A 12,053-nucleotide genomic window follows, 5' to 3' on the forward strand; every position below is an offset into this window, starting at 1 on the left:
GTAGTGGTATGAGGGCTATTTTTTTTTTGCGGGACGAGCTGTAGTTTTTATTGGTACCATTTTGGGGTACACGCGACTTTTTGATCACTTGTTATCCTTTTTTTTTTGGGAGGCAAGGTGACCAAAAAACAGCAATTCTGGCATATTTTTTTAGTTCTTTTTATACAGCGTTCGCCACGTGTTATAAATTACATGTTACCTTTATTCTGCGGGTCAGTCCGATTCCGGTGATACCTAATTTATAGCACTTTTTATGTTTTACAACTTTTTGCACAATAAAATAACTTTTGTAATGAGAATGGATTTTTTCTGTCGCCAAGTTGTGAGAGCCATAACGGTTTTAAATTTTTCGTCGGCGGAGCTGTATGAGGGCTTGTTTTTAGCGAGACGAGTTATAGTTTTTATAGGTACCATTTTTAGGTACATGCGACTTTTTGATCACTTTTTATTTCAATTTTTGGAAGACAAAGTGACCAAAAAATAGCAATTATGTCAGTATTTTTTAGTTATTTTTTTTACGGCGTTCACTGTGCGGAATAAATAACATAATATTTTTATAGTTCAGGTCGTTACGGTCAAAGCGATACCAAATATGTATGGCTTTATTATTTTTTTCAATAATAAATGACTTGATAAGGGAAAAAGGGCGATTGTGTTTTGTGTTATTATTTGAAACTTTTATTGTATTTTTTACAACTTTTATTTTTACTTTTTTGACACTTTTTTTGACACTTTTCTTTAGTCCCACTAGGGGACTTGAAGGTCCAACAGTTTGTTTGATGTTCTAATACATTGCACTACCTATGTAGTGCAATGTATTAGAACTGTCAGTTGTTCACTGACAGCAAGCCGATCAGGCTCCGCCTCTGGGCGGGGCCTAATCAGCTTACGTAATGGCAGACAGGAGTCCATTGTTAGGGCTCCTGTTGCCATGGTAGCAGTCGCCAGCCTTGCCATCGCGTGGCAAGGCTGCCGATTTGCTACAAACCTCTAGGATGCAGCGATCACAATGGATCGCTGCATCGAAGGGGTTAATGCCAGGAATCGGAGCTAGCTCCGGTTCCTGGCGATAGATCGGGGTGTCCGCTGTAACATACAGCGGACACCCACTGCTGATGACGCAGGCTCAGCTTCTGAGCCGGAAGCTGAGCCGGCGCCATCTTGCCGATGGTACCGGAAGCCTCCTGGGCCCCGCCGACGACGGGGCATAGGAGGATTCCGTTGCTGGCGGACCGGGAGGTAAGCATTAGCCCTCCGATCGCCTTTGCAGCCACCGGCAACCCAGCGATCATGTTGCTGGGGCGCCGGTGGCTATAAACTCCTCACATGCTGCGATCGCTATTCAACGCAGCATGTGAGGGGTTAATCGGTCGGATCGGAGGCTAGCTCCGGTCCTGGCCGATACCTCAGGGTGCCAGCTGTAACATACAGCTGTCACCCAGCGGTGATGTCGCTGGCTCAGCTCCTGAGCCAGCTTCATCTCCATGACGTACAGTTACGTCAAGATGCGGGAACAGTCCATCTCCCATGACGTAACTGTACGTGATTTTGCGGGAAGGGGTTAACAAAAGAGGTTTATGAAAGTGCAATAATACAATAAATATAGCTATAATATTAAACTGCTTTTTATGCTGGAAGTCTAGAGCTGTACTCTTTAAACTGCACAGTACACCCTCAACAACAATCATCCCTTAGGCCGGGTTCCCACAGTGAAGATTTACTGCAGATTTTGGATGCATTTTTTAAGCCAAAACCAGATTTGGATCCAGGAGAGAAGACCTATAAGGCCTTTCTTTATATATTTCTTCTGCTTCGGTTCCGTTCCTGGTTTTGGCTTAAAGGGAACCTGTCACCAGCATTTCACCTATTGAACGCTACTTACTCGCTGACCGCTGCTGTCAAAAGTTCATTATCCTCGCTCCTAAACTCCTCCTCCGACCGTAAATAACGGTGCAAACATTTTGCGACTTTTATGGTAATAATCCGTCAGTCTCATTCACCAGAACATCAATGCGCAAGCGTGGGATTTAGTGTGTGCTGGGGCGAGTCGAGGAGCTGTCAATCAAAAGTAAGGAGGTGGGGTTAACTCGGAAAGGCTTGAGGAATAAAGATATGACTCTTTTCAAAGAAAGATATTACTATTTTATGCTCATTAGAATACGGCACAGGAACACTAAAAAGGGATTACTAAAAGGTACAGAGACTACTTAGAAGATAATTATAGGTTGCATAAAAATGATTTTTCACCCGCTACCACCAGGTATTGCTGGTTTAATAGGTGAAATGCTGCTGACCGGTTCCCTTTAAAAAAACACATTAACAAATCTGCAGCAAATCTTCACTGTGGGAACCCAAACTTAGGCCAAAAGCTGGAACAATAAAGTGAAATTTCACAGACCTTCTTTCACGGTCCAATTCCTGGCTCAAAAAAAATAATTTAAAAAAAAGTCCATAGTGCAGACCCCAAACTTTTTTTTCCTTAACCTCCTCCAGCCCGAATGGCTGCTTATAGACAACTCATTGACTGTATTCAATTGGCCGGCAAATGTGCATGAGGTACAGTATGTTTGAAAGTCCATGTCCAATTTTGCAACATTTTTTTTAATCCAATGCATCTAAAATACAGTCTCTTTGATTAAAAATGATCTAACAGTTTTGCACAGCTCCTATGTACACTTATGTGTCTCCATGGTTACATACTACAAACAAACCCTGTGTGTAGTTTGTATTACTCCAGTCCCTCTTTTTTCAAATCAAGACAGAAGAAAAAGGGTCAGGTGGGATGGAGTAACACATGACTGCAGGAATTTGCCTTCACTTGCTTAAAGTGTAACTACACGTTCGATCAACTTTTTATTTTCTAGCAGCATGTGTAATATAAAAATATTTTGTAATATATTTAATTAATGAATTTGGGCTCCTTTTTGTGTTACATGTGTTTTAAATGGCCACTCTGACACTTTTCTACCACATTTTATTTCTTGTATGTCTCCTGTTGCTAGCAGAAATCCGTACACCGTTTGAATGTATCAGTGTACGGATTCTGCTGCCTAGGAGTACGGGTGGGTGGTGGCCCCATCCTGAGACGTCAGGAAGGTCTCTTGGCCTCTATACACTACACAGTTCATGGAAGAGACTGTGTGCACTGGTCTCTGTGATTCTCCCCTTGTCTCAGGACACTGTAATCTGAGCTGCTAATTAGCATCAGATAAGACTAGGACTGCTCCATCCCCCCCCCCCCCCTCCCCTCCAAGCACCCTGCCGTCCTGTCTTATCTTCCCTGCACTTGCCAGGGAAAGTGAAAAACTCTGATTGCTTTCTTCTGGAGTGTGCTGAGATATTTACATCTCTGGATGTGTTGTGCTGTGCATAGCTCAGTGCACGCTCACAGTACTGTAGTTATACCTCAGAGTTCACTGCCCATGAAAGATACAGACAGATCGTAACATCACACACAGTAAGATACGCCCCTAGCAACCGGTCAGAATCAGGAAGTGTGAGAAAATAGATGTGGACAGTTTCACAAGAAAAAGAGCTGCAAAAAAGGTACTTTGAAGTGGAAAAAATTGCTAGGAGTAATGTATTCACATAGAGGGACATAATAGCAGTTTAAATTATTTGTTTTTTTCGAAAGTTTAGCTACGCTTTAAGTGGTGCTTTAAACCTTTGCCTGCCAAAGACTTATCTCATACGTCCTGGAAGGAAGGCACTTTAGTAGCTGAAACGTCCTTAATACTAACGACTGTAACTCAGGCTGAGAGAGCGCTCTCTGCAGAACCACCAGTCTGTGTATGATCTCACGGAAGGGAACACAGCGCAAGCCGCCCTGACACGGTCTGTAACTGATTGGACAGTGTCAGAGCGAAGACATCAGGCCCCCTTGCAATTTATTTAGCTAGAAACGCCCCATTGACAGTTCAGGGGCTTATTTTCATATCGGGCGCAAAATAAGTGGGACAGTGTTTGTAAAGCCCTGCCTATTACATGCTGCACATGTATGGGCAGGTGAAAGGTTTTCTTTAAACTACAGCCGTGTGGAGGAGAAGAGGGGAGGGTGGCGGGGAACGGTCTGGCAGCATCCAGGGAGTGGAGGAGGAGCTGTGATCCTTCTCCTGTCCAAGTATGGCTGTAGATGACCCCAGGGGGTAGGGTAACATGAACTTTTCTTCATGTTATCACCCCTGTTATCAATCAGAGATCAGTTGTGTACTCACCATAGAGGCAGAGAGCGCCACTGCTCTGATCTCCTCTGCTTTTTATTTTTGTCGCTGAAAAATAGAGTGGTTTTGTTGCAAAGTTATTAAAATTGCGGCAAAAAAATAGATTTGACATGTAAACACAGCCTGAGAGTTTGACTAGAAGGCGGGAAAAGGATAAACATATTGTTGGGATCTGTGCATATGGAAGGGTTGTGGTTGGCAATGAAAATGTCAGTAGTTTAACCCCTTTCACGACGGCCATTAAGGGTACTTATGCCAGAGCGGCGGCGGCTTGGGAAATAGATTGCGGCGGCGCTTTGGCATAAGATAGCGCCCCCGGGAGGCGCTTAAACTCCATGTATTCAGCTACGGAGGTAGCGGAGGTCTCGGAGCACAGAACGAGGACCGTTTTGTCCGGTCCCCGGTCACGTGATCGCCGTTATTCATCGAATAACGGCGATCGCTGTAAAAACACCGGCGGCTAGTTCTCTCTCTTCTCTCACAGAATATATTCTGTGAGAGAAGAGTGAAATGGTCAAAATAAGGGCCAGCACCCCCTATTAAACGCACAATAACCCCCCAGTATCTGATCATGAAGATGGCGTCACTGACTGTCACGTCATTCTGGCAGAACACATTACACTACGTAGGTAGTGTAATGTGTTCTAGCAGTGATCAGACCTGCAAGTCTTAATGTCCCCTAGTGGGACAAGTAAAAAAAGTAAAAAAAAAAGATAATAAAAATGTTTTAAAAAAGTGTAAAAATAAAAGTTATAAGTTACATAAACAAAAAAATGTTTTTTTTCCCTAGAAGTCTTTTATTATAGGAAAAAAATTAACACATTAAAAAAAAGTACACATATTTGTTATCGTTCGTAACGACCCCAACTATAAAACTATAACATTATTTTTCCCGCACGATGAACACCGCAAAAAAAATAAGTAAAAAAACGATGCTAGAATCACTATTTTTTGGTCACCACCCCTCACAAAATATACAATAAAAAGTGATCAAAAAGTCGCATGTACGCCAAAATAGTACCAATAAAAACTACAACCCGTCCCGCAAAAAAACAAGCCCTTACTCAGCTTTATTGACTGAAAATAAAAAAAGTTATAGCTCTCAGAATAAGGTGACACAGAAAATAAATTATTTTATAAAAAAAGTGATTTTATTGCGCAAACACTGCAAAACATAAAAAAAGATATACATATAGTATCGCAGTAATCGTACCGATCTGCAGTATAAAGTAAAATGGCCATTTATAGCACGGGGTGAACACCATAAAAAAAAAGAAAAAAACATTGGCAGAATTGATGGTTTTTGGTCACCTTGCATGTAAATAAATGGAATAAAAAGGGATTAAAAAAAAAAATCGCATGTACCCCAAAATGATACCAATAAAAACTACAGCTTGTTTCACAAAAAATAAGCCCTCACACCACTCTATTGACGGAAAAATAAAAAGTTATGGCCCTTGGAAAGCGGGGAGGGAAAAAGCAAAAATGAATCAGTCCGAAAAGGGTTAATTACTTAAAAACAATTTATGACCACATGTGGGGTATTGTCGTACTCGGGAGAAATTGCTTTACAAATGTTGGGGTGCTTTTTCCTCCTTTATCCTTTGTGAAATTGAAAAAATTAAACATTTTAGTGGAAATAATGTTGACATTCATTTTCACGGCCTAATTCTAATAAATTCTGCAAAAGACCTTTGGCGTTTAAATGCTCACTATACACCTAGATCGATTCCTTAAGTGGTGTAGTTTTAAATAGGGTCACTTTTGTGTGGTTTCCACTGTTTTGGTCTATCAGGGTTTTGCTAATTCTACATGGCACCCGTAAACCATTTCAGCTAAATTTGAGCTCCAAAAGCCAAATAGCGCTCCTTCCCTTCTAAGCCCTGATGTGGGTCCAAACAGCAGTTTATTACCACATATGGCATAATGACGTAATCGGGAGAAATTGTTTTACAAATGTTGTGGTGCTTTTTCTCCTTTATTCCTTGTAAAAATTGGCGAAATTTTTTCTGAAAAAAAAGTAGATTTTTACCGTTACAGACTAATTCCAATGAATTCAACAAAACAACGGTGGGGTCAAAATGCGAACTTTACCCCCAGAAAAATTCCTTGAGGGGTGTAGTTTCCAAAATGGGGTCACTGTTGGGGGGTTTCCACTGTTTTAGTCCCTCCAGTTCATTGCAAACGTGACACGGCACTGAAAACTTGTCACGGTTTGTGGACCCACTAGGCCGCACCGCCGTAGCGGGGAGGCAGCTGGCCAAACAGAGAACCCCAGTAATACAAAGTCCCGCACTACGGTACCTGGATAGTCCAGACAGTGGCTGCAGCTCTGGCACGGATGGAGGTGGGTGCAGCAGGTTACACCAGACATGGCGGATGACAGCAGATGATGCAGGTTGCGCCAGACATGGCGAATCACACTGGACGTGGAAGAGGACACTGGACGTGGCAGATGACACAGGAAGCGGCGGATGACAAAGGACTTGGCAAACGACAGCAGGTGCAGTAGACACGACTCCAACACTAGTAGGTACAGGAACAAGAACACAGCACGGGATACAGGAACAGGTAACAGGGCACAGGTAACAACTGGAACAGGAAATACTAAGGGACCATTTGCAAGACAGACTTGGGAAACACTAACAGCGTTCAGGCAAGGATCAGAAGGGCAGGGACCTTTTTTATAATCCAGGAAATGATGTGAGTTGATGATAATGATGATTGTTTTCATGTGCGCGCGATGGCCCTATAAGACCGGGCACGAGCGTGCGCGCGCACCCTACGGGACACAGCGGAAGTGAGCGCTGGCGTCTTCTAGGAAGGAGATGGGGGCCAGCGCTCACTGATCCATGGCTGCGGGCGTTGGGAGGTGAGTAAACCCGACGGCCCACGGCCATGGACGCTACAAAACTAATAGCATAATCAGAAATCCAGAATCCAAATGGTGCTTCTTCTCTTATGAGCCCTGCTGTGGGTCCAAACTACGTTTATTACCACATATGGGGTATTGCTATAATCGGTAGAAATTGCTTTACATATGTTGAGGTGTTTTTTCTCCTTTATACCTTGTAAAAATTAAAAACTTAGATTTTCATCTTCACATACTAATTCAAATAAATTTAGCAAACAAACTGTGGGTTCAAAATGATAACTTTACCCCTATATAAATTCCTTGAGGGGTATAGTTTCCAAAATGGGGTAACTTTTGGGGGGTCTTTACTGTTTTGGCACCACAAGGCCTCTTCAACCTGACATGGTGCCTAAAATAAATTCTAAAAAAAGGAGGCACCAAAATCCACTAGGTGCTCCTTTGCTTCTGAGGCCTGTGTTTCAGTCCATTAGCACACTAGAGCCACATGTGGGGTATTTATAAAAACAACAGAATCTGGGCAATAAATATTGAGAAAGAAAAAAATTTATTACAAATGAATTTTGGCAAAAAAAAAAATGAAATTTGTAAATTTCACCTCTACTTTGCTGTAATTCCTGTGAAACGCCTAAAGGGTTAAAACACTTTCTGAATGCCGTTTTGAATACTTTGAGGAATGCAGTTTTCAAAATGGGGTGATTTATGGGGACTTTCTAATATATAAGGCCCTCAAAGCCACTTCAGAACTTAAATGGTCCCTGAAAAAATAGCCTTTTGAAATTTTCTTGAAAATATGAGAAATTGCGGCTAAAGTTCTAAGCCTTGTAACGTCTTAGAAAAATAAAAGAATGTTCAAAAAAACGATGCAAACATAAAGTAGACATATGGGAAATGTAAACTAGTAACTATTTTGTGTGGTATTACTATCTGTTTTACAAGCGGATACATTTAAATTTAGAAAAATGCTAATTTTTGCAAATGTTCTCCAAATCTTGGTGGTTTTTACAAATAAATATTGAATTTATCGACCAAATTTTTTCCCTAACATAAAATGGAAATGTTAATTGGCAACTATTTTGTGTGGTATAACTATCTGTCTTACAAGCAGATACATTAAAAATGCAACTTTTTGGAATTTTTCGCAATACTGAATGTATCGACCAAATTTTACCAGCAACATAAAGTCTAATGTGTCACGAGAAAACAATCTCAGAATCGCTTGGATAGGTAAAAGCATTCCAAAGTTATTACCAGATAAAGTGACACGTCAGATTTGAAAAATCGGCTTCGTCATGAAGGCCAAAACAGGCTCAGTCCTGAAGGGGTTAAAGTCCATTCTTGGATTTACTGAAGTCCAAAAACAAACAAGTACTTATTCAGCATACAAGACTTGAAGCATACAAACACAAGAAACTCCTGGCCAGTCTGGGCACTAACTAAACAGCAGGTTTCCTCATCTATTATAAAGCATGAGTAGTGTGTTCCTTAGATCTGACTTTCCACACTATCCTTATGTGGCTTCCCAGACTTTAACACTAAACTACATTCACTGCAGCCCTAAATATCCCAGTGAGCACACCTGTACTGATTTGGGGTATGAAAAACACTGTTTTCTTGACACGGAGGGAATGTTAAGTCCCTCTACCAGTCCGACTGTCACGACGCCGGGTGTGGACCCACTGGGCCGTACCGCGTAACGGGGCAGCAGCTGGCCAACAAGGTACAAAACAATGTCTATAGTCCGGAACGGGTACCTGAGGCAATGTAGACAGTAGCGGAAGCACGACGTGACTTTCTCAGCAGGTGGCACCTTGGATGCAGCGGAAGACACGACATGACTTTCTCAGCAGGTGGCACCTTGGATGCAGCGGAAGACACGACTTGACTTTCTCAGCAGGTGGCCCCGTGGATGCAGCGGAAGACACGACTTGACTTTCTCAGCAGGTACAATAGCACGGGATACAGGGTACAGGCAGCAGGAACGGGTAACACTGGGAACTGGAAAACACTGGGAGACCATTTGCAAGACAAACTTGGGTATACAAAAACGCTCAGGCAAGGAACGAGTGGGCAGAGCCCTTATTATAGTCCAGCAGCCATTTGGTCTAATTCTTGATGGATGACAGCTGGACGCATACTGGCCCTTTAAGGCCGTGTGCGCGCCCTGCGGGAAACAGTCTGAGGACCCGGAAGTGAGTGCCGGCCTCTCCCTGGAGGGAGCTGATGCCGGGAAGACAGATGTCCATGGCCGTGGCCGTCAGAGGGTAATTCTGAACGACTGCCCCCGGCCATAGACGTTACACCGACCTGCCATTCCACGGAATTCCAGGCCTGCAAAACAGACTTCACAAAAGCCTCAGCAAACTGAGTTTTGCTTAGAAACCACACTTTCCTGGATTCTCATCTCATCCATCTAACCAGCCAGGTGAAAAATACAACCCTTCTAGTACTTCCCAAGCCACAGGTTTATACTATATAATTCCCAATTCCATTTACACACAAAACTCAGTTGGTGCATTTGTGTGGTTTTGGCATCTTCAACACATGCATCTGTGGTGCCAACTCCTCAAAAAATTTAGATTTTGGTAGCCGTTTGTATATATTTTTAACACATTTGTGGATGACGGCCGAATATTGTATGGCTTTTTTTCAGCGTTTTTGAGAGCACAAGCTCTGTGTAATGACGGGGTAGGGAGACAGACAGGTGAGCCCTAATCTACCCGCCACTCAGTCCCTGCCTACTTGCAACGACCCGTCCTAGGCGACGGGGTACAACTGGGCGACGGTCCCTACGCTCAGTAAGTGCAAGACAGACAAACAGACAAGGGTACACAGAAGCTAGGGAAACGGGGCAGCTGCCCACGGAGACACCGTGAGCAACAAGAGTAGTGAACGAGCCGAGTCAAACCAGGAGTGAACGAGGTACAAAACGCTGAGCAGGAGAGTGGTCAGAAAGCCAAGGTCAATAACAAGCAGAGGATGCGTAGTACAAGCAGCAGCAGCAAGGCCAGGAAACAAGCAGAGCAGAATCACAGGCAAAGGAGGAACAGGAAAGGCAGGTATAAATAGACAGTGGGCAGGAGCCAGGCTGTGATAGGCTCTCCCACTCCTAAGCCTGCCATCCTGAGTGGTGGAAGATGGAGTCAGTCTCACAGACATAGGAGCAGGTGCAGGCTGATTGCCCACGGGCGTCGACACAGAAGCTGTGCCTGGCAAATCCTTTACACTCTGGTTCATGTAGACGTATGTGGTATATATGAACTTTGCACACCTTGGTCTATTACTTTTACATTCTTTATGTGTGTAAACCTTTGCTTGTATGTGAGTTTTAGGCGGAAATGTATGTTATATTGCTTTTTTTTTTTTATTCTAGTTTGTCACAAAGTTATGAACATGTGTAGATTGCGGTCAACATAATGCCAATACAAGTGCAATAGTTAGGTTGTCTGCTTCCAGGAAATATTCAGGATTTGGGGGAACACTCAATTTTTAACCCCTTATATGACCATGCCTATTTTGGCTTTTTTTCTGTTTTTTATCTTTGCATTTCAAAAGTCACTTTTTTAATTTATTGTCAACATAGACATAATGGGCTTATTTTCAGGAAACAAGTTGATTTTGGGTACATATTTTTGGGTACATATAATATGTTGATTTAATGATATCCAAAATCAGAGAGATACACCAATCTCACGACATGTCTATACGGTACATCGGGGTAATCCTGCTTCTATGAAATTTACGGAAATCCAGGTTGTTCCCAAAAATTGTAGAGGGGGTAACTGGGATAAAAGGATTCTTCGGGTAGAATGCAGATGGATCCACAGGATGAAATCTGTTAGTCCGGCAGGACTTAATGAGAATGTCAGTTTTGGCTGCTTTTTGTGAAGTGTAGAAGTATAATAGGAGTCCAGACCTATGCATCATTAGCATAATGCAGCTACTCTATTTTGTGTTGATCCACAGACCAGCATTCAATTCTACCTGATAGTGTCACCCACACAAGTGAAGTATCCAGTATTCCACCCGTATTTACGGGCACGTTTTCGATGCAAAATTGCACTGCACTAATCGGCAGCCCCTTCTCTCTATCAGTGCAGGATAGAGAGAAGGGGCAGCCCTTTCCGAGGTAAAAGTAAAAGAAATTCATACTTACCCAGCCGTTACCTTGGTGACGCGTCCCTCTCTTGACATCCAGCCCGACATCCCTGGATGACGCGGCAGTCCATGTGACCGCTGCAGCATGTGATTGGCCTGTGATTGGCTGCAGCGGTCACATGGGCTGAAACATCATCCAGGGATGTCAGCCGGATGTCGAGAGGGACGCGTCACCAAGGCAGCGGCCGGGAAACCAGACTGGAGGAAGAAGCAGGAAGTTCTCGGTAAGTATGAACGTCTCTTTTTTTTTTACAGGTTGCTCTATATTGTGATCGGAATTCACTGTCCACGGTGCTGAAAGAGTTACTGCCGATCAGTTAACTCTTTCAGCACCCTGGACAGTGACTATTTACTGACGTCGCCTAGCAACGCTGCCGTAATGACGGGTGCACACATGTAGCTGCCCGTGCCATTATTACGGCCTGAAATAGGACATGTTCTATCTTTATCAACGGCACGGGCACCTTCCCGTAAGAAAACGGGAAGGTACCCGTGGCCAATAGAAGTCTATGAGCCCGTTATTACGGGTCGTAATTACGACCCGTAATAACGGGAGTTTTTACGGTCATGTGCATGAGGCCTAAATCATACGGTCAGGAACAAGTGCACGTTGTTTCTATATAAAGCACCAATATAACCAATAATACCGCCATACAGTGACCATATAGCGGTCAGATACCATTGAGGGTATGTTCACACGGCTTACTTACGGACGTGATTCGGGCGTTTTACGCCTCGATTTTTGTCTGAAAATGCGGCTCGATAGCGTTGCCAAACCTCTGCCCATTCATTAGAATGGGTCT

This window comes from Rhinoderma darwinii, chromosome 5 (assembly GCF_050947455.1).
Source record: "Rhinoderma darwinii isolate aRhiDar2 chromosome 5, aRhiDar2.hap1, whole genome shotgun sequence".
NCBI lineage: Eukaryota > Metazoa > Chordata > Amphibia > Anura > Rhinodermatidae > Rhinoderma > Rhinoderma darwinii.